This window comes from Caretta caretta, chromosome 2 (assembly GCF_965140235.1).
Source record: "Caretta caretta isolate rCarCar2 chromosome 2, rCarCar1.hap1, whole genome shotgun sequence".
Taxonomy (NCBI): domain Eukaryota; kingdom Metazoa; phylum Chordata; order Testudines; family Cheloniidae; genus Caretta; species Caretta caretta.
In genome coordinates, this window is record NC_134207.1 from 40,838,524 (window position 1) to 40,862,187 (window position 23,664).

The window sequence follows — 23,664 nt, forward strand, 5'->3', positions numbered from 1 at the left end:
ATATGTCACAATTTCAGGGAACTGCACCTTTGCTCCCTGCCCCCCTCTCCATGGTCTGCCCCAGGGATACTCTCTTGGGGCTCAGGCCTTTATCCATCACCTTTCTCTGGGCAGGGACCTGCGTCCTTCAATGTCCTGAGCAGGGGTCAGCCTTGCTGCCCCCTTGCAGTTGCACTGTGATTATCTCTACACTAGCCTAACGTCCAGCCCCTCTGCTTTTCTTTCTTTCCAAGAGCTGTGACCAATGTAAACCAGCGCTTATAAGTGACCAAACAGTTCTTCCAAAGCAGAGTACATTTATTTAAGGACAAAAACATCCAGAGAAAACAAAACAATAAAAAGATCAAAATGCATATTTAAATGTACCAGAAGTCACTCGTCAGGCTTTTGGGATCCTGGCCAGGTTCAAGTCCTTCCAACCCTTCCTGATAGGGTTGCCAAATTTCTAATTGCAGAAAACCAAACACCTTTGCCCTGCCCCTTCCCCGAGGCGGGGCATCGCTCACTGTACCCCACCCTTGTTCACTCACTCATTTTCACCAGGCTGTGGCAGGGAGTTGGGTACAGGAGGGTGTGAGGGCTCTGGCTGGGGGTACAGGCTCCAGGGTGGGGCTGGGGATGAGGGATTTGGAGTGCAAGAGGGGGCTCCGGGCTGAGGCAGGAGCTTGAGGTGCAGGAGGGGGTGAGGGCTCTGGGGTGGGGCTAGAAATGAGGGGTTCAGGGTACAGGAGGGAGCTCCAGGCTGGGGAAGAAGGTTGGTGTGTGAGAGGGGGTGAAGGCTGTGGTGGGGGGTGCGGGCTTGGGTGGGGCTGGGGAGGAGAGGCGCGGGTTCCGGAAGGGAGTTTTGGTGCAGGAGGGTGCTCAGGGCTAGGGCATGGGGTTGGTGTGCGTGAGTGGGTGAGGGGTATGGGCTCTGGGCACACTGACCTCCGGTGGCTCCCGGGACGCGGCATCATGTCCCTCTGGCTCCTAGGCAGAGGCACGGCCAACGGGCTCTTCACACTGCCCCTGCCCACAGGCACAGCCCCCACAGCTCCCATTGGCCGCAATTCCTGTCCCATGGGAGCCACGGAGTTAGCACTTGGAGGGGGGTCAGCATATGTAGCGCCTGTGGCTGCCCCTCTGTCTAGGAGCTGGACATGCCAGCTGCTTCCTGGGAGCCGCATGGAGCTGGGCAGGGAGACTGCCAGCCCCGCTGTGCCACCAACCAGACTTTTAATGGCCCAGTTAGTGGTGCTCACTGGAGCCGCCAGGGTCCCTTTTTGACCAGGTGTTCTGGTTGAAAACTGGACACCTGACAACCTTACTTCCAAAGGGTTTGGCCTCTTCTTGGATAAAAGATCATGTCCATTTGTTGAAACAAAATGGAGGCCCTTCTGTCAGGTTAAACTCAGCCTTTTATACCAGAAGCCCTTTCATTGGTCTGTTTGGGTCCTTTGTACCAGTCTGAACCAGTATATGCAAACCACCCCTGGAGGAGGTACTTCCTTGCAACTGTATACAGTCCCAGCAACTGCTGTAATTCCCGCCCTCCCCCCATTTTTAGTTACTAGAAGAGCTGTGGAAATCTTCCTTCATGAAATAGGCTACAATCCCTATCCTGAAACGATACACATAACCTTTGTAAAGTTAATACAATGGTTCCCAAAGCTACTGCATGTGGTTGCAGTATCTATTATGCTACCCATGTGTGTTTAGGGGAACATCTCCCTTCTCCATCACTATTGTGTGGGGACATTCCTCGTAATGGAAATGGGGCATTCACTTCCCCCTCTCGTGTATGGATCTCTTTGGCTTCATGTCCCTTCTTTTCTCCTGGAATGAAGTTGAAAGCCAAGGAAATAGTCTTTGAACAGCACAAAACTTGTACAATTCCTAAGTGGCTGTGAGTTAGGCAAGCACGTATTTTTGGACATCAGAGGATGATATGCATATGACTCTCAGCTATTATCAAGAACTAAGTACCCCCACTGGATAAGTAGCAGTTGTAGGAGCTCTGGAGGGCCAGAGGGGCTGCTTTCTTAATGTCTTTTCTGGTGAAATTTGTACTATTTTCTGCAGTTCAGTTTCTTACAAACTGTAACAAAATACAAAAATCATGTTGTGTTGCAATCTGCATCTTAAAACATATGTAATAATAATTATCCAAATTCAGGGTGAGATCATCCTCTTTGATTTTTGCCCTGCAGGGAATGAAAAGAGCAGAAATCCTACTCAGACTGCCATGAAGGGAGCTGAGCCTAAGTGGCAGCGTCTCCTGCTCCCCCTCATCTTGCTGATGTCCCTCTCTGTGAACTGACCTTGTTTTGTAGCCTGAACCTGAGAGAGGCTGAATATCTCTGCTCCCAGGGAGTTGTGGGTGCTCAGCAGGTTGCAGAATCTAGTCCTTGGTGCTCTGCTGGTGCAATGGGAACTTTAGTGGGTTGGAGAGGGATGTGCCAGGGAGAGCTGCTCTACTTAACATCCCAAACCTGATTCAAATGTTCCATTTCTTTTTTTTTTAATAATTATTCTTTAAGTATTTGTCCACGTGGCTCCCATGATGACTGAGGTAGCAGTTCTGTTGCTAATCTTTGAATAGCAGAGCAAAAAAAGGTTGAGGGGGATGGCAGAAACTCCTGCTATTAGCGCACCTTTTAGTTCTTTCATGTTTATTCCTCATGTGTCTGCGTTTGCACAGATACATCCAGAGCAGAAAACAAATTAGTTGGCTCAAACTACCCATATGTTCAGCTACGTTATACATTGAGCCTGCTAGCATATAAATCTGGTTCATTGTTGATGAAGCAATGTGTAAGTATATGAGATCATCTGTTAGTGACCTTTCCAAGCAACTGGTGCTTCTGAGTAGATTATGTACTGTAAAGCCTTCTGTAAAACATATTATATACGAGCTGGTTAATCAGAGAGTGTGATAAGCTGATTATTACACTTTCTGCTGCATATACGTTTAGTTATAAAAATGACATAATTAAAAGGGGCTGTGTTTAGAATATGACAAGAAGCCTTTATTTCTTTATATTCTTAATAATTTAGGGCCCAATCATGCTCCCATGGAAGTCAATGTAAAATTCCCATTGACTGCAATGTGCACAGAATTGGATAGGGACGTTAGTTTATGCACTACTGTTAACACAGTATGTCTTAGCTCTTAAAAATAGTTCACAGAATATTCTAGCAGATTGGCAAATCTTTTTCAAATCATGCTAATTTTTTAAAATGTGACAGTGAGACAATGTAGGATGTCAACTGAAATATACTGCAGAGTTGGTAGGGGGCTCTGATGACAGAAACCAATCCAGGAATATGAAGCGGTTTAATCAAGGGGTTGGAAAATTGAAATCAGAACCACTTTTTATGTCTGTTTATTTTTAAAAGCATCAGTCTAATTCATCATTAAAATGCCATTTTTGCTCACTGAAGTGTCTGCTGCTTTTTCTGCCCTTTAAAGGTCTAGAGACAATGGATGGGCATTCTGTAATGTCATATGTACTGCTACAGCTAACTATACATAATTTCCTTTATAATATCTATGGCAGGCTTTGGGCCTGGGTCTCCTCTGATTTACAGTGGTATAGCCAGGAAGAACTCTGCTCAAGTCAGAGGTGAAACCAGTCTAAAGCCTTTTCTACACTAGGGAAGTTTATAATAAAATTCACACTGCTGTTCCCAGTGGGAGTCCTAGTGTAGACAAGGCTCTAGCAGCTTCTGGTGGTCAATCCTCGTTTTGCATGCTGAGATGGCTGTAGGGCCAGATTCTACCAGCAGTGCAATGCAAAGCAGAAACACCGCATCAGAGGATCTAGCCCATTAAGTCTATTTTGAAAAGGCTTTACTCCACTTTCATGATTTAGTATGCTTATTGGTGGAAAGGTCTCCTTTGAAGATATATACACATGCCGTCCCCCTCAAACTTTTTTTGCTCCGATATTCAAAGACTTGAACATAAGAATGGCCATACTGGGTCATACCAAAGGTCCTTCTAGCCCAGTATCCTGTCTTCCAACAGTGACCAATGCCAGGTGCCCCAGAGGGAATGAACAAAACAGGTAATCATCAAGTGATCCATCCCCTGTCACCCATTCTCAGCTTCTGGCAAACATCCCTGTCCATCCTGGCTAATAGCCTTTGATGGACCTATCCTCCATGCACTTACCTGGGTTTTTTTTTAGCCCTGTTATAGTCTTGTCCTTCACAACTTCCTCTGGCAAGGAATTCCACAGATTGATTGTGCATTGTGTGAAAAAACTACTTCTTGTTGTTTGTTTGCTTTGTTTTGCCTATTAATTTCATTTGGTGACCCCTAGTTCTTGTGTTATGAGAAGGAGTAAATAAAACTTCCTTCTTTACTTTCTCCACCCCACTCATGATTTTATAGACCTCAATCATATCCCCCCCCCCTTTAGTCGTCTCTTTTCCAAGATGAAAAGTCCCAGTTTTATATTTCAAGTCCTAGACTTGAAAGATTCTTCCTCTTCCATTCCCTAAAAAAAAAAAAAAAAAAGAAAGAAAGAAAAAAGGACCATAGACATGGCTTTCAAGAGGGTTCTGCAAGCTTGAGATACTAGGGACACCATCCCATAATGTGAATGTACGGACATGGCTCTTGAAGAATTAGAATTACTGGTAAGTCACCTTTTATTTCTTCTTGTTTTCAACCTGAGAGATCAGGGATATAAATTCTGTGCATCCCTGTTTCCACATACACAATTGAAAGCATGAGGTGTTGAATCTTTAGCCAAGACAATCTTTCTCCAAAATGTTCATTAGACACTGAAGTTAAATAGACATTAGCAAAAACAGATTTAAATGGTCTTGATAAAAATCCCTTCCCTTTCTCTATTGTTTGCTTCCAGTTTCTTGGCTTATCTGATGTTACTGGGCTTCTCTTCACTACAGAAGTTCAGTTAGTTGATGTGATGCTGAACATGAGTTGTCCTGGTCTTCACTAACTGCAACGGCATGGTCAGGATCATGTTAGGTACCTCAATTCTTCACAAATTCTGTAGTGTAGACTAGACTATAATTTCACTAGTCAGAATCTTCCAGGCTAGACCAGACCTACATTTATCAGGTAAAGGACAAGAAGAGGGAAAATCTCTTTTAAAAAAGAACGTCTTATAGCTTTTTTTATTGTATTTTTTAATAATAAAGGAAAAAATGGTTACATGACTTTTTTTTTTACTCTTTGCAGATAAGATAAAACAACTAAGAGCAAAAAATATGGGCAGACAAAACCAAACCACCTCATTCCCATGTGTGTAACTTATACAATTCATACTTCAACAGTGTGTAAGTCAGTACAGTACTGTTTTTGAGAATGTAAGATTTCCTTACATTAGTATTTTTATTGTGACATGTCTCTGTTGGGTACTATTTTATTTATCATTTTCATAGATACAACTTTCAATAATATCTGTTTTTATTGGATATGTGAAAACACATGCCAGACCAATGCCAAGTAGATTAACACTGGGAAATCTAATCAAAGGCTGCTAATACAATATGCCAGGGGCAGTCAATAGGTGGATAGCGGTCCAAATCCAGACTGCCAGATGCCTTCAAATGGACTCCCAAATCTTTTTATTTACTTATTATTATCATTATTATTGTTTTTTATTATTTTCTCTGGAGTGTGGTCCTTGACAAATAATAATTGATCACGCCTGTCATAAACATATAGCTAAGGGTAGCATAAAATTCCTCCTTTACCTGTAAGGGGTTAAGAAGCTCAAATAACTGGTTGGCACCTGATCAAAAGGACCAATAAGGGAAGAAGATCCTTTCAAATCTGTGGGGGGAGGTTTTGTTTTGGGCTCTCTTTGTTGTTCTCTCTGGGACAGAGAGAGACCAGGGCAGGAAAAACACATCTCCAAAACCCTACCTGAAATAAGTATCAAGATTACAAATTGTAAGTAATTGTAAGGAAATGTGTTAGATTATCTTTTGTTTTAGCTTGTGAATTTTCCCTATGCTAAGAGGGAGGTTTATTCCTGTTTTTTTGTAATGTTAAAGTTTTGTCTAGAGGGGAATCATCTGTTTTTTAAATCTTATTACCCTGTAAAATTACCTTCCATCCTGATTTTACAGAGGTGATTCTTTTACTTTTTTTCTTTATAATAAAGTTCTGTTTTTAAGACTGATTGGTTTTTAGTGTCCTAAAAACCCAAGGGGCTGGTCTGTGCTTACCTTGGTTACCTATTTGGTTGGTATATTATTCTCAAACCTCCCCAGGAAAGGGAGTGAAGGGCTTGGTGGAAATATTTTGGGGAAACAGGAACTCCAAGTGGTCCTTTTCCTGAATCTTTGTCTAACTCACTTGGTGGTGGCAGTGATACCGTCCAAGGACAAGGAAGAATTTGTACCTTGGGGAAGTTTTTAACCTAAGCTTGTAGAAATAAGCTTAGGGGGTGTTTTATGCGGGTCCCCACATCTGTACCCTAGAGTTCAGAGTGGGGAGGGAAGCCTGACAACCCCCTACAATACGGTATGATGGATCACCTAGCAAAATTTGTTCTAGCTTCTAATAAATTTGTCTCATAACTCGCAAAGAAAAGAATAGCAAGGCATTGGGAATATAAGGATTCCTGCAACAAGCAGATTGAATGCTCCACATGGAAAAACTAGTTTAGGTCAGTACAGGAAATTACTGCCCCGTGCCCTGTTGCACAAAAAAAGTACATTTAAATTTTTTAAAACACCTGCATTGTTTATTATTGAACAAGTTAGTATATTTTGCAAATACATATTAGTGACTCAACATTTAATGTTTGAAACTTTGATAACTGCTAAAGTGTTCAATGTTGGCAATTGTTCACTGTGCTGTATAGAAAATATGAAACTACGGTGCACTTGTAAAAAGGAATGAAACAACTTTTTAAAAAATAAACCAAACATGGCATATGAATTTAACTTTGGAACTATGTATTATTAATGAGCATTCAGTGCTGTAAATGTACACAGCGCTTTTCAAACCATAGAATTGGACAGAGTTCCTGCCCCAAAGAAACAAAACAAGTTTGCACATGATGGACTGTGTGATATATACACCTTGGGGTTCCAGTACTACACTGCATTAACACTGACCTTCAAATTTAAAAAAATGAACATGTGACCTTATTTTGCTTCTTTGTGAGGAAGGAAAGAAAGGTTTGTGTCACACACAAAAAAGGGGTGGGGGGCAAGGGCAGAGCATGGTTCTGCTTGACTTTGTCATATTACTAGTTCAGGCCATGTTTACCCTGAAAGACTTTCCTGGTGACTTGAGAACTAATGAAGTGATGGCATCACAAGAGGCGAAAGAATGAAAGTTGAGCAACTGAGAGCAGATGGGCCTTGAGTGTCACACCAACAATTAATGAACATTTTAGAGTTAGGAGGTCTTTGTTGAGGATTCAATTTCCCAGTTTCATCAGCTAACGTATAATAGCTCACAGTCAAGATTCGGAGATCCTTCCCCTCCAGCAAAACCAGATGTGACATTCCTGATATTTCTCAGGTGGATAGAAATGAAAAGCAAAAAAACAACCTTTATAAAATGCACTTTCAGGTTTTCTTTATAGTATTTATTATAAAGCAGCAAAAAGTTCAAAGAATCTTTTGTAGGTGACCTTGAAAGGTGAAGTGAACATCTTTCATCTCTCAAGATCTTAGTTCAGGGTTCTGTTTTTCATCTAGGTTGTGTATTAATGCTTTGAGTGGGATACTGAAGCAGTGACCTCTCTGCGGTCTGTTCCCAGCTCTACCACTGATTTGCTCAGTGGCCTTGAGCAAGTCATTTAATCTGTGTCTGTTTCTTTGCCTCAGTTTACCATGTGTAAAATGGATAGAATAATACTGTGATGGGGTGGACTAGGCCCAAAGGCCCCATGCTGGAGGCCTCAGGGTTCTGCCAGAGCCATCCCAGGGAAGGAACAGTAGAGAGGTCCTCCAAGCAGGCTAGAGTGGCTGCAGGGGAAGAAGCCAATCAGGGCCCAGCCATATAAAAGGATCTGCAGAGCAAAGTAGTAGTCAGATGCTGCTTGGAGCAGGAGAAGAAAGACTGCAGGTCTGGCTGCCTGGAAGACCAGCAGGCCATGGATGGTTTGCTAGCAGGGCCTGGGGGAGCATTGAGGGAGCTCCTGGTTGTTTGCTGGGACTGAGCAGGGGCTGAGCCTGGGGAGGGTTGCAGGAAGATAGTGTCTCCAGGGCGGAAGCCCTGGGTATACAGCCCCATAGTGGGGCAGGACTACTTAAAGACCAAAGCCCAGGGAGGACTAGAGAAAAACATCACCAAAGAAGTACTGAGATAGGCCCCGGTGGACCATATTCCCTGGAAGGGGTTTGTGCTGGTTAACACGCAGACAGTGTGACTTGGCAGGAGTGCTGTGTCACTGACCAATCTGCCTGAGAACCACCAAAAGGGGTCACCAGAACTAAAGAACACAGACATGCCCAACGAGAAGGGGGCACTCATGAGAGGTGGGTGCCAACCCTGTTACAAATATCTGTCAAAGCTCACATGGGAGCTCTGTTGGCTAAGTGCTTTGGTTCTTGTTAGAAAGGTGATGTATTCATTCAAAGTTTGATTGTTCCATAACAGCTGACGGAAACACAGCCATCTAAATTAGAGAGGAACTGCACTCCTGACTCTGCTTTAGGAGTTAGGAATGTCACCAACAGAGACCTCTTGCTAGTTAAAAATTTCCAGCTAGTTTGCTATAAATGCATTGATTTTTAATTTCCAAAGCTACTTAATTAGAACCAGCTGAAGTCTCATCCGCACATATGGTGTGAAAAAAGATAATAGGAATTTGGGAGTTGCCATATGGGATCAGACCCATGGTCCACCTAATGCAGTGTCCTGTCGCTGATAGTGGCCAGAACCAAATGTTACATAGGAAAGTGGGGGGGAAATAACCAGCCCATAATGGAAGATTCTTCCTAATCCAATCAGTTGGTGGTCTGTTTAGGCCCTGAAGCGTGAGGATTATATGCTAACATTAGGCCGACTCCTGTGATCCTGGTGCACTCCAAATGCCCTGCACAGTCAGTTAGCTTTAATGGAACTACTTGTGTGAACAAAGTCATGTATTAGTGCATAGTTTGCAGGTTCTGGGTCCTACAGAGGAAGGAGAATTAACCAATGCTGTTTATTCAGACTACTGTATGTCTTTCCTTTTTTAATGTAAAAATAAACTGTAGAAATTGAAGAATATATAAATATACCATAACAGTGTATCCTGTTATGAGTTTTCCTCCATGATCTGCATTAAACCATAGGTTCTTTGTTGAATGTCTGGACTTTCTACTCCAGATAAACATTTCTTCAAAGGGAGAAATTTTATATTAAAAAACCCCTTTCCCTATTGATCCCTGAAGAGACTCATAAAATGTAGCTTTCTTAAATCAGCTTTCTCAGACCAGAGATCAGTACTTAAAATTGATCTCTCCTATTCTCTCTCTCTCCTCTCTGTAATAACCTATAAATGGAAGAGGGACACATCTTGGATGTTTATAGCATCTCTCTTTAAATGCTCAATGTTCATTCTGTGCTTCCAGAGCAATTATGATTAGACTTAATGATTTAAGGAAAAATTCAGCAAAATAAATTAATGAGGAAGGCAAAAAGCTTCTGATCTATCTCACACAAACCTTTTAGTGTGATACAGCAACTCATATTTCATGTTTATTACACTGCAATCTGGTATACAGTCAAGTACAAAGAAAGAGCCCTTTTGCTCACAGAGCACACAAAAATGGATGTCATCGCCCAGAGCTTATTTAGGCAAGAGCTTGCTTGGAGAGGGACTAGATGCACATTTATCATTTTTCTTTCAGACATTTGCAACAGTATCCAAAATGTGAAATTCTTCTTCAAATTCAGGCCTTATAACCAGTCTATGGATACATTCTATAAATCATAGAAATGTAGGACTGGAAAGGACCATAAGAGATCATCTAGTCCATCTGTCCATGCTCAAGCAAAACCAAGCATATCTAGACAAACCCCGATAAAGGTTTGGCTAACCTGTTCTTTAAAACCTCCAATGATGGGGATTCCACAACCTCCCTGGTAACCTATCCTAATATTTAATATTTAAACTTTTCCTAATCTCTCAACTAAATCTCCCTTACTGCAGAGTAGCCCGATTATTTTTTGTCCTATCTTCAGTGGACACGGAGAACAATGTGTCACCTGTTCTCTTATAACAGCCCTTAATATATTTGAAGACTGTTATCAGGTTCCTGCTCAGTCTTCTTTTCTCAAAACTAAATGTGCCCATTTTTTAAAACCTTTCTTGATAGGTCAGTTTTTCTAGCCCTTTTATCATTTTTGTTACTCTCCTCTGGACTCTCTCCAATTTATCCATATCTTTCTTAAAGTGTGGCACTAGAAGTGGACACACTACTCCAGTTGAGGCTTCGCCAGTGCCAAGTAGAGTGGGACAGTTATTTCCTGTGGCTTACATAGGACACTGCTGATAATATACCCCAGGATGATATTCGCCATTTTTGCAACTGCGTCACATTGTTGACTCATATTCAGTTTGAGATCCACTATAACCCATGGATTGTTTTCAGCAGCACTAGCCGGTTATTCCCTATTTTGTATTTTGAGCATTTGATTTTTCCTTCCTAAGTGCAATATTTTGCACTGGCCTTTATTGAAATTCATCTTGTCGATTTCAAACCAATTCTCCAATTTATCAAGGGCATTTTAAATTCTGATCCTGTTTTCCAAAATGCTAGCAACCTCTCCCAGCTTGGTATCATCCACAAATTTTATAAGCATGCTCTCCACACTATTATCTAAGTCATTAATGAAAATGTTGAATAGTAATGAACCCTACAAGATTTTCCCTCCCAATTTAACAGTGAACCATTGATAACTACTCTTTGTGTATGGCCTTTCAACCAGTTATGCATCCACATTTTAGTAATTTCATCTAGATCATATTGCCCTACTCTGCTAATGAGAACGTCATATGAGACTGTGTCAAAAGGCCAGTAATACTGTCAAAGAAGGAAATTAGGGTTGGTCTGGCATGATATGGTCTTGACAAATCCATTTTGGCTATTACATATCACCTTATTATCCTTTAGGTGCTTACAAATTGATTGTGTAATAATTTGTTCCAGTATTGAAGTTAGCCTGATTGGTCTATAACTCTCCCTTTTAAAGCTAGGTACTAAATTTACCATATACTCTCTCCCTAATAAAAATAATTGGAAAAAGATAATTGTATTCCAGAAAAAAGTCTTAAAAGTGTTTCATATGAAAATGGTACAGGGTGAAATCAGACATGGCATAGCGGAGAAATTTAGGAGCAGATGTTTCTTTCATGTTGCTTTAAGATCGTTAGTGGCGTAGCTGATAAAGTATCTATAGAAATTGTGTCAATTGTCTTAATTTTCTGTAAACCTTGTTTCCCTGTTAACTAATCCGTATGAAGTGAAGATCCTGGTATCATCGATAGAATTATATCGAGAAATAACTGGATTGATACTCAGTAACGTATTGATCATACACGTGTGCAGGTGTATGTCTTGATCCAAAGCACAAGTCAACTTGAGTTTATCAACCTCAATAGGCTTTGGATCAGGCCCTTTATGCATATACATGGATGCAACTAAAAATTTCTGTTCAGCTAAATATAGAGAATATCTCTGACAATGGTGGAAGCTTTCAAAACTGGAAAAGAAAAAAAAATCTTTTTTAAGTGTGACCACTGCATGTAAGTATATCTGATATAACTTGTTGATTGACTGTAACTATAGGCTATTTTCTTAGTAATCCATTGTATTAGTCAAGGATACCTAATACTGATTGCTCTACTTTTATGGAAATCCAATGGCATTCTGGTTTGTTTATAGTCCATAATGCAAAATTTCTTAAGTTACCAGTAGCTACCTAACAGTGTTGTGTTAGGTTTGGTAAGTCGATCCCTCCCTGTTTGGTTGTTAATTATAATTATGTTTAATGGATTCCTAGATGTTTATACACCCAAAGAAATTATGTGCTTATTTGGTCAAATTTAGCAAAAGAATCCGGAATTTTAATAAACATAGGATGTGCACACAGTAGAGCAGTCCTAAAGCCCAACCCAAAACCCGGCTTCATTTTGAAATGTTTTCAATTAGGTTAACAAAAATTGATTTATACAGCCCATCAATTGTATCAGTTTTCTGAATTCCATAGCACATTCATGACTGCCCAAATAAAAGGGGCAGAAGCTGGGTAATTTTGCAGTTGAAATAAGAGGAAATCTTATCAGCAAAACCCCTCCTTTATTTTGTAGCCAGAAACGGAATTAAAATGTCTAGTTCTGCTCTCAGCACTGGTGCAGGGGGGAGGGGTTGAGTCAAATGTAACAGAGTATCACCAGAAAGTAACATTACTTTTTTCAGCATTCTAAATCATTAAGCATGTGGTCCAGCTCCCGTTATAGTCTATGGAAAGATTCCCATTGACTCCAGTAGAAATCCAACTGTCACAATCCTCGGTTATTAATTTTCACGTTACTGCCAGCAGTTCACTGTTCAGAGCAAACAACAAAGGGGTGCCCCCACTGAATAATAACACCATTTTAGCACCATTGGATAAAGCATAACCTTGCTGTTTTACGTTTAGGTGTAACGGTCAGGGTCCGGACTCCCAAAGGGGAGAATAAAAGGATTAACCCCCCCACCCCCAAACCAACTGGGCACATACTGTGTTGTACTATAAAAATATATTGAGTGAGGTCTTGTATGGAAGCTTGTAATGTACTGAACTTGCTGGTCACTATGAGATATACATACAGGCAGGGCTGATCTATTGCTCTGTTTGTTTATATAGAAAACTGTACTACTTATCTGTGATGCAACTTCAGCTCCACTTCACAGCAGGGCAGGGCACCCAAACCAATTGTTTGCATGAAACTAGCTTCAAGCCATTGTCCAGCCCAGAAAAAGACACTGCTGTACCATTAGAGTTAATGGAAAGACACTAGTCACCTCAAATTGAAAAGAACATCCCGGCTCTCCACCAGTAAGTCAGGAGGGAATTTCCCCACTCTGATTAACCACGAGTTACTGTGGACAGAGAGAGAGAGAGAGAAAGCAGCCTTAGGACTGAGGGGTTTTGACCAGAACTTGGGAGACAGTCTCAAAGTGGGAGGCTGTCCGTGAGCCCTGGATCCCTCATATAGCTAAGGGCTATGCTGGAAAACTGCTTTAAGGTAACTCTTATTCGAAAAGATATCGAATATGAAAGTGTAAAGCCTGAAGTTGTGACTTTGTTTATTTGCTGTGTATGTGTATTGTATGTGTATTGTATGTGTATGTGTATTGTATGTGTATTGTATGTGTTTCCTTTTGCTTATTATTTCAGATTTCAATCCCTGCTGTTTCTATTCAATAGTCTTTTAGTTTATTTTTCCCAAGAAGGTCTCTGGTGTGACGTGTGTGCCAAAGTGAGCTGATAACTGGGTGTGTGTGTGTGTTGGTTTCACCTTTGGGACTGTATCTCTCTTGTTTGTCACCCCAGTGTCAATGAATTAAGAACTCGGGGAGGACATTTGTGGGAAGACTCAGGACTGGAAGAGTTTTTGGTGTCACCTTGCAAAAAGTAACTCAGCTGATGGGAGCCAGGGTGAGGCCTTATGCTTGTGGGCAGGCTACTGCTGTCAGGGATCTGAATCAGAGCTGCACAGCGCCATGGCCCCTACAGGGCAGGGCCCCTACAGGGCACCTTACTGGTCTGGGTCGTCCCCAAATGGCACATTAGGTCCAACCTGATTTATGCTTTTCTCACACGTCATCTGATTCTCAAGAATTAAGAAAGATCCATTGTGACAGAGGATCAGATTTTTAAAAGGGATTTAGGAGCCTACAGATGAAGGTAGGTGCTTGGGATTTTCAAAAGTGCCTGAGCAGGTTTGGAACCTAACAGCCATTGATTTCTGGAGTTAGACGTCTAACTGGCTTTCTCACTTTTGAAACTCCCAGTAGGCTTCCTGATTTCATTTTTAGGTGCCAAAATAGCTTTGGAAGTCTGGCCCAGCAAGTAGTGCAGATCAGATAGCCCCAGCCTACACAGGAGAGGTAGAAAACCGGTCTCTAGAGTTCACTACAATGCTGTACTCCATTGGGAGATCACCTCAATATGGAGGCCGGCTCTTTTTAGGTTTGGTTTCTCAGAAGAGGGCCATCAGCTATATTTGACAGCATGTTCTTTTTCTGGTGATGATGGAGACGTATCTCAGTCTTAAAAGCTTGGCCAACATTATGAAACCAGATTCCCCAAAGTGAGGCACCTAGGCCCTGATTTAGCAGCCCATCCCAGGCCAGCAAAGCATTTAAGCATGTGCCTAAGTCCCATTAACTTCAGTGGGACTAAACCACTTGCATAATATTGAGCATGGGTGTAAGTACTTTGCTGAATAGAGATGCACTTTAAGTATAGGCTTAAATAATTTGCTGAACTGGGGCTTGAATAAGTGGCCCTATGTTCAGAGATGCAGAGCACCCATATTTATCATTGACTTCAGTAAAATTTGTGGGTGTTCTGCACCTTTGAAAATCAGGCCATTCCTATGTAGGGGTCTGAGCCAAAGCTCATGGAGGTTAACGGGAGTCGTTCTGTTGACTTCAATAGGCTTTTGATCAAACCCTATGGATGGGATTTTCAGAGGAGCTTAAGGGTGAGAGGTGCCCAAATTCCACTGAATTTCAGTGAGAGTTGACTACCAAACTCCCCTGGGCTCCTTCAAAATCCCAGTCGAGATATGGACTCAGGGAAGTTGGTTTCAAAATAGTAGCATGGATGCCTAAAGATAGGCAGCCAAAGCTGAGGGTTTGGGATTCTGGTCCATGCACTTCTTCTGGAAAGAAATTTATCCCAGTTCTGGCTTCAGTTTTATTCCCAAAAGGTCCAGATAAAGAAAACTAAGTCAGAATGGAAACATTCTTTGACCAAAAATCAAGCAGGCCAATCTTTTCATCAGTATTTCTTCTTACCGAGCAATAGAGTAACACTTTTGTTTTCATCTGTGTCCTCTAAGGAAGAAGGAGAGCTGTCAGACACTTCTAATATATATCAGTTCTTCTTGAATGACCTGTTTCTTGATACGAGGGACATTGATTATCTGTCAAAGGATGTGGCCTGTTTCTTTTACATTCCCAGTATATCTAGATTGGTCTCACTTTGAATCTAAAGGGAAACTGGTTAAGAAAATCACATGCATTGTGAAGCAGCTGCCACATTCCATCCCAGGGTTGGCTTCCATCACCAGTGGTGCTGAGTGATTCCCATACTGCACATAGGGCTCCACTAGGACTTTTAAACTTCAATCTCTTGTTAACAAGGGTGTGGAAGCAAATTCACCAGCACCAAGCCCAGGGGTAATTTACCTGTAAGCAGAACACCTGCTGGGGTGCTGGTGGATAGGACTGCACTCAGTGACAGCTCCCACAGTTATTTTTGAGGAGTAGCTTGTGCTGTCCCTAACAGTAGCCTAGCCCCAGCATCTCCCTCAGATTATCTTGCACTGTTTTTGTGCTCAGGAAGCACAAGGGCTAGGACTGTGGCTGCCTCTTGCATAGGAGAGGAAGGGTTAGGAGGGCTCCAAGGGTTAGGAGGGACCCTGCCTTTGCCCATGCACACAATGTAGGGCAAGTAACAATTTGGCCTGTAATTATAAAGCAGTTTAGAATTATAGGCTGAAAGCGCTATACCTGTGTCAGATGATAGTGCTGTTACTTCACTTGGCAAACCAATGAACAGAAGGACCCAACTACAAAGCCATTTGCTTCAGAGAATGCTGAAAGGATGGGCTGGAGAAAGAGGCCAAAGGGGACATGCATATAATTTTCCCACTCTCACAGCGCACACTGCAAGTGGCATGTGCAGCTTTGTACAAGATTAATTGTTGAGGCTATCTTGCCTTCCTTTAGGCAGTCATAGTGTTTTAAATGGTCAACAATTCTGCTTCAGTGGTGAAGACCAAGTACTGGATCTCCAGCAAGGATATGCTCTGGGCCTCCATGAGTGTACAGAGTAAGTAGGCGAGACCAGTGGATAACCAAACCTTTTTACAGGAAGGAGGAGGTGTGTCCCATAGAACATATAGGACAAGTTTTCCATCCATGCCTAAAGATAATGCATCATCTTTTTGTGTGTTTGTACAGTACCTAGCAAAACAGGGTCCTGGTCCATGACTGAGGTTCCTAGGCACCAGCACAATACAAATAATAAGACCTGAAGTTGACAATGAAGATTGAAAACCCTTCAGGAAGTATCAGTTGAGGACAGGCTTAAAAACAAAGCATAGGGTGGGAATTTCAAAAAAATCAGTGGGACTTATGCTCCCATGTCACTTAGGTGCTTTTGAAAATCCTGCCATAGCTTTTCTGCACTTGAACCTAGACTGCATGATTGCACCCCATTCATTTTACATAATGGTGGCAAAAGGAATAGACTAATTTAGGATTACAAGACACAGATTCGAAGTGGAAGCTAAAAACTTCCCCTCTGGGTAGCAAGCAGACAGAGCCATTCCAAACATCATCTTAAGAAATGCCTCAATAATCATCTGGGTGTTCTTTTCAAAAGTTCTGGATCCTTTGAATGGTTGGAATGAGGTCACTGAATAGAATTTTAAACAGAAAAACAGTGTTTTGTTCATGCATTCGATATTGCCAAAAGGGTATACAGTGGCACTGAGGGAATAGAATAATGTGGTCAAAACTACAGCTACACACCCAATTACTGCTCATGTGGTAAGCACATGCTGATTGTCTGATCAGCCATCTCAGACAGAACAATTCACTTAAGATGCTAGGTTTCGATGCACATAAAGAAGATGTTGGCAGATTTACAGCAGGCCTTGTCCAATGCAAGAATAACTTAGTTCTATTTATTTCTGGGTAGGGTTTGTAGAGGTGCCAAAAACCTATTGGTAGAGTGAGCAAAAAAATGTACAAGCTGTTGACATCGTGCTATTCTTTTGTGGGGATTGTAGTTTTGAAATTGTATTATGGCCTCCAGATGGATGCATTTATATAAGGAAAGACTCATCATTTAAATTTGCAAGGGCCAAAGGGCTGTGTGTGGAGGGTTAGGAGTCATAAGACCAAGAAAACTTCTTCTCGGTCTGGTAGCAGAAGGTCAATTTGAGGTTTAACACCTGTGAGATAATTCCCTTTTCTTTGTGCAAGTGACAGAAATAAAATAAAAAGCCAATGGCTCCAACAAAGGGGTCACTGTCAGAAACTGAGAAGTGGTCATGCCTAGTGGTCAAAGCAGCAACAGTCAAGCTCAGTGGTTGGGCTGAGACTGGAGCCAGGGGTCAGAGCATGAATCAAGAATGGGTTGGAGCAAGGCTGAAGCAGGAGCAGGCACCGGCTGGGATTGGAATGGAACAGAAGGCAGGCACAGGCTGGCTCTGGGACAGGAGCAGTCCGTCCGAACCATCAAGCAGTGGGGAATACTCCCAGCAAGGCATTGAACAGAATGATGTGGCTGCTCTGATTGGGAGCGTATATTCCTGGCCTTGGGGTCACCTGGTTAGACCTGTGCCTGTGGATTGGCTAAGCTCTGGCTGATTGATGTGGAGCCCTCGGGTAATCAGGCTCAGGAATGACTCATTAGCTCAGCAGCACTTGTCAGGTTCAGGCTCAGAGATGACTCATTACATTACCACCCCAGCCCTCCAAAGATGCCTGCCACTGGTCCTTGGACCAGGCTTACCAGGGTGTGACTGATGCAATTCTCGAAGCAGGTTGGGTCCATTTATATTTTCAGCTGGCTCCCATGAATGATCAACTGGACCATCACCCTCCCAACCAACAAGGTACATGAGCTTTCCTCAGAGAATTTTGGAGTCCAAGATCTGCTTCATCAAGTAATCCTCAGGCCCTGGACCGTGACAGGTAGAGGTGGCTGTTGTACTCATCCCGGGAAGGTGTGGTCCATGGGATTTTTCCGTTAAGAGACATGAAATCCTGAGTGCATTTTCATCTACATAGGTAACTGGAGTTTGAAGGCCACAGGGTTGATCTGCTGGATGACCTGAAATGGGCCAAGATATCAGTAATTTAATTTTCTTGAAGGCTGGGTACAGTTATGGTGCTGTGCTGAGAGCCATACTTTCATCTCCAATTGTGATTTGAGGGACTGCCCACTGACGCAGGTCACCGTAATGCTTGTCATCTTTTGGCTGACTCTAGGTGGGATTTCAGTTCTTCTTGGATGCAGTGAAGGTGTTTGACTAGGTCAGAGGCTGCAGGTACCTAGAAGGTTTATGGCATGGACAGGTGAAACCAAGGGTGGAAACCATAGCTGGCATAAAAAGGACTCTGGTGGGTTGATTGGTGATTGGAATTAGTGTACATGAATTCAGTGAAGTGAAGGAGGGAAATCCAGTCATTCTGATGATAATTAATAAAGCCACAGAGGTACTGCTCTAGAATTTGGTTCACTTGTTCAGTCTGTCCATCAATCTGGGACTGAAATCCTGAGGAAGTACATAGTTGAACATCCAGGAACTTGAATAACTCCTGCCAGAAGTGCAAAACAAACTGGGATCCTCAGTCAGATATGATATTGGATGGAGTTTAAAAGCAGAGTGAAAAACAACTGGGCTGTTACCTCCATGGTAGGTATTTTAAGGCATGGCATGAAATGAGACATTTTTGTAAGTAGGTCGACAACAACTAGCACCTGAGTATTGGAAAGGTCAATAATAAAGTCCATGGAAATGGACGACCAGTGCTGAGACTGAGTTGGCAGTGGACTCAGAGCACCAAGGGATTTGGTGAGTGGGGTCTTTGTTGATCTCAGGAGTCAATGTAGGACTCAGTAGATGAATGTAGTTTCAGCCGCTAGACATATTGAGAAACCAGCTTCAATGTTTTCCTGTGGCTGAAATGGCTGGCCATGGCAAGTCATGGCATACCCAGAGTATTGCTAATCATGGTTCACCATTGGGGTGATAGATACAGCCCTTAAACATAAGAATCCCATTCTTGACAGAGAATTTTGAATTATGAGCTAAGTCCATTCTGGTTACATAAGATTTACTGCAAATGGATTGCAGGGTAGGAATGTGGGGTGGGAGGGGCTTTACAAGAGAAAGCAAGTCACTGTTCACGATCACATTGATGAAATGACTGGGTTTCAGGACTGAGACGTACTGTTTTTGTCCAGGTACTCCCCCTCGTAGGACAGTGCATCAGGTTTACTATTCCAGATACCCAGGCAATAGGTCAATGTGAAAAAGAATCAGGAAGAAAAAAGAGACCACCGGATCTGATGCTGGCTGAGAGCCCTTGCAGTTCACAGGTACTCCAGGTTCAGGGCTGGATTTAGGGGCAGGCAACCCAAACAACCACCTGGAGTGCCAGGCTTGGGGGGCACCGGGCTCAGGGTGCTGTTTTTGTTGTTAGCAAAAAAGGAAAATAGAATGTTTGAAGTAAAATTTTTCAGGCATTCCATGTGTGGATTCATTTTTCACTAACCACCTGGAATGTTCTGGAAATCTGTAGAATCTTGTGGAACCTTCCAGACTTTATGAGAACTACATTTTCTTTGAACCTCATAGAATGTTGTCAGCCATGCCATTTCAGGTATATAATGGGTAGGATGTCACCAGTCAGTCAGTGAGATATCAGAACAAAGTGAAGCCCAGCTGCGATATTGTGAACTTTGTTTCTATTGTGGAATTGTGAAAATGTGCTTGTGTTTTAAGACTTGAAGAGTTTAAGTAGCGACTAATAAAGGACATATTTAATGAGATGCCAGAGATATCTATCAAACCCCTCCCTATGCAACAATATAAAAGAAATAGTTACTTCTTTTGCCATTCTTAACATGTAATGTTTGATGACTTTCTAAGACTGCAGAACGTAGACTTTTGCTCTCCCAAATTCTGTCTGTATTCCCCCCTAGAAAATAAAAGCTGCTCCCAAAGAAGTCTTCAGGAGCTCAGTATAGGAAGCAAAAAGCTCAATTGCAATCTAGTTTGCAGCAAGTGGCAAATTTGATGGGAAAATATCTGAAACAGAACAGCATAGAGCAGGCTTTAAGCAGTAGCCATCATCCCAGTGCTAGGGTGACCAGACATCTCATTTTTAAAGGGACAGCCCCATATTTAACCCCTTCTGAAAGCGTCCCGACTTTTTCTTTAAAACATGCAAATTGTCCCATATTTTCTGTCCCCCTCCCCGTCAGCACTGGTGGTTACTGCTGCTGGCCGGATCCCTGCTCATCAGCCACGCATCCACCTGCTGCTCCTCCATAACCGCCCTGGCAGGGCGCATCCCATTCCCAGTGCTGTGCAGAGAACCAGCCCCCGGTTGGAGCGCTCAGCTCACCAGCAGCCTGACCGGCAAGCTCCTTCCTTCCCCCACTGCCCAAGACCCTCCAGCCTGGGGTGCTGGCCAGGAGGAGCCGAGACGTGCATGTGCCAAAGCCCCGCACAGCGCTGGCATGGAGAAGCCTCTCCATGCCTCAGCTAAGCTCTGGAGTGGTGATGGTGGGGAAAGTGATTTCCAGCCTATTTGCACCCCGACCCTGCAGGCTCCACAGCAGTCCCCCGGGCAGGGTTTTAGCACCCTCTTCACCCCCTCTGCCCTGGATCCTGCCCCCAGGGAGGGTGCGGCAGCTCTGTCCCCTAGGCACCCTCCTGTGCTGAGCCACCTCTCTGGCCAGTGCTGAAGCCCTACAATCAGGTTCCCAGGGCCCTGGTGCACAATGCATCCTTAGTGCTTAACCTCTTTCTGCCCATGCTGTAGCCAGGGGGGACAGTTGGTGGCCAGCAGCAGCCTGGAGGTATTACCTCCTTTTGACACTGTGCAGGCAGGAAGGGACAAGCTGCTTCCAACCGCAAGGGGTGGTGGGGGGGAGAAGGGAGAGATGAGCTCTGCAAAGACATGGGCCAGGTCATCCCTTCCCCACTCCTCCTCCCCTGCAGTTGGACGCAGCTCCCATCCCTTCCCTCCCGCACAGTGCCTAAAGGCTGCTGCTGGCCACATTCTGGTGTGAACCTTGGCAGCAATCTGGGGAGGGAGGGCATGTGACCCTGCATGCCCTGCCACATGTTGCCTTGGGAAGATGCTGCACCAGGTACCAGGAGATGTGGGTCTGTCCTGGGGGCCCAGCCAGGCATGGAGGGAAGAGAGTGCTGGGCAGGTAGGGTCAGGTTGGCCAGTCACCCATTCTGTGTGAGAGAGGTGTATGGGAGTGTGTGTCATCTCTTCCTGTGTGAACCCTAAAGCCATAAAGATAAGAAGGTAAATAAAAAAAGAATCCAGCTACACAGTATTTCTTTGTAACAGGGGCTCAGTCAACTTGATGCTAATTTGAACATTTTTACTGCGTAGTTCTGATTGATTGCCATTGAACTCACTTGAATATGACAGGTTTCAGAGGAACAGCCGTGTTAGTCTGTATTCGCAAAAAGAAAAGGAGTTCTTGTGGCACCTTAGAGACTAACCAATTTATTTGAGCATGAGCTTTCGTGAGCTACAGCTCACTTCATCAGATGTATACCGTGGAAGTTTCCACGGTATACATCTGATGAAGTGAGCTGTAGCTCACGAAAGCTCATGCTCAAATAAATTGGTTAGTCTCTAAGGTGCCACAAGAACTCCTTTACTTGAATATGAGTAATTTTACCAGGTGTCCTGTGTTCAGCATAGGGAAATATGGTCACCCTACCCAGTGAAGAAGAAATTGAGAAGCAAAGTGTAAATGATGGAAGTCCTATTACTAAGGAATTAGCAGATTTACCTGAAAGTAAGAAATGGAAACGTGAGGAAAATTATGGAGAATTGTGAAGTTTTCCTGGCAATGTAAAGGAGAGTGATGATAAAGAAGAATGTGGCTCACATGAAAAGCAGAGTAATGAAAAAAAAATCTGGTTTACATGAAAAGGAAAGAAATGATAAAGAAGAATCAGCCTTGCATGATGACAGAAACAACAGAGAGAAAAATTGCACACCACAAATCGATACAGTAGATCCTGCTTTATGGCCGGCAATCCTAACCTCTGACAATATTGATCGGACAATTTTGAATGGGCAGGGCAAAATCAAGGATATGACATTTCCAGTAAATGAGCAGAAAAGACACTTGTTGTTGACACTACTTGAGTGTCCATTGAAGAAAGGTTTGGGAAATGAAGCATCATGAAAAGACCTGGGATTTTTTGTATGACCTTAGTAAGCTGCCGGTGGACAGGAAAACACTCTTGAACAACGTACAACCCTTCACCAGATGCTGACACATGGGGAATGTTTGCACATCAGTGATAAAGACCTCTATGTCAAATTGGACAACATCTGTCACATTTTGCAACATGGGAAGCACTCTCCACTCCAAGTTCTCCAATTAATTCAAATGCAATAAAAATAAGGTATTCAAAAGTTTAACAAATGGAGGGGGAAGGGCACCAAAGATGCTCCTTGCCTAGGGAGCCATTTGGTCTAGGGCTAGCTCTGTCCAGGTTCTTGTGGCCTGTATATACTTGGACAGGGAAACATGCATCTTTCAGGAGGTGACACTGTGTTCCTCAAAGGTAGCCTTGATGGCCAGTAGTTCTTTGTTACAGATTTGATAGTTTTGTTCTATGGGTGTCAGTTTCCGGAAATAAAATGCACGGGGTGAAGCACATTCTGGGGCTCATGCTGCTGTGACTGCACTGCTCCAGCTGCGTAATTGTAGGCACCTGCTTTGACAATGAGAGGCTTTATGGGTCTGGATGCACCAAGGTGGGTACCAGTGTAAATGCTTCCTTTAATAGCTCAAAGGCAGATTGGACTTCCTGCTTCCAAGGAAATGTGGTGTTCTACCAGAGCAGGAGGGTAATTGGGATCACCATCTTCAAAAAAAGTCCTTGATGAATCTTAGGTAAAAATTAGCAAAGTCCAGGAAGTCTTGGACATTTGTGGATGTTCCATGGGGATACCCAGCCCACAATCGCAATCCATTAGAGGAAATGACATAGCCTAAGAAGTCAACACAAGGGGCAATCAAACTTACACTTCTCAGGTTTTCAGTACAGGCCATTCACTTGGAGGGCCTTGAATACCAGACAGATGTGTTGGGCAGGAATAGTTTGACTTTCTGAGAAAGTCTAGGTAAATCATCATGAACATTCCTCAAACTATCATTGGCAAAGTGCCTGAATGTGGCTGGCACATTGGAGAGACTGAAAGGCATAAGCGGAAATTCAAAATGGCCATAATATATGTAAAACATTGTTTTCCATTGGTTGCCATCCCGAATAAAAACTAGGTTGTAAATGCCACCCTTGGTAAATACCTTGGCAGAACTGATCTCTTCCAACAGCTCATTGATCAAAGGCAAAAGATACTGGTTTTAGATGGTGATTTTGTTCAAGGCATGATAGTCTGCACAAAGGCACAAGGAGACATCCTTTTTCACAAACAGAATTGGGGCATTTGTGTGGGTAGATGGACGAAGTTCTTTGCAAGATTTTCGTCAAGGTATTCTCATAGGGCCCTGAGTTCTGGTTCTGATAAGGAGTAAATCCGTCTGAATGGAATTTTATCCCCTGGCAGGAGATCGACGGGGTGACTGTAAGGTCTATGCAGGGGTAAAATATCAGCATTCCTTTTATCAAATACATCAGCAAACTCTTGATATTTTACAAGCATTAAGGAGCTTTTGGCTTCTTG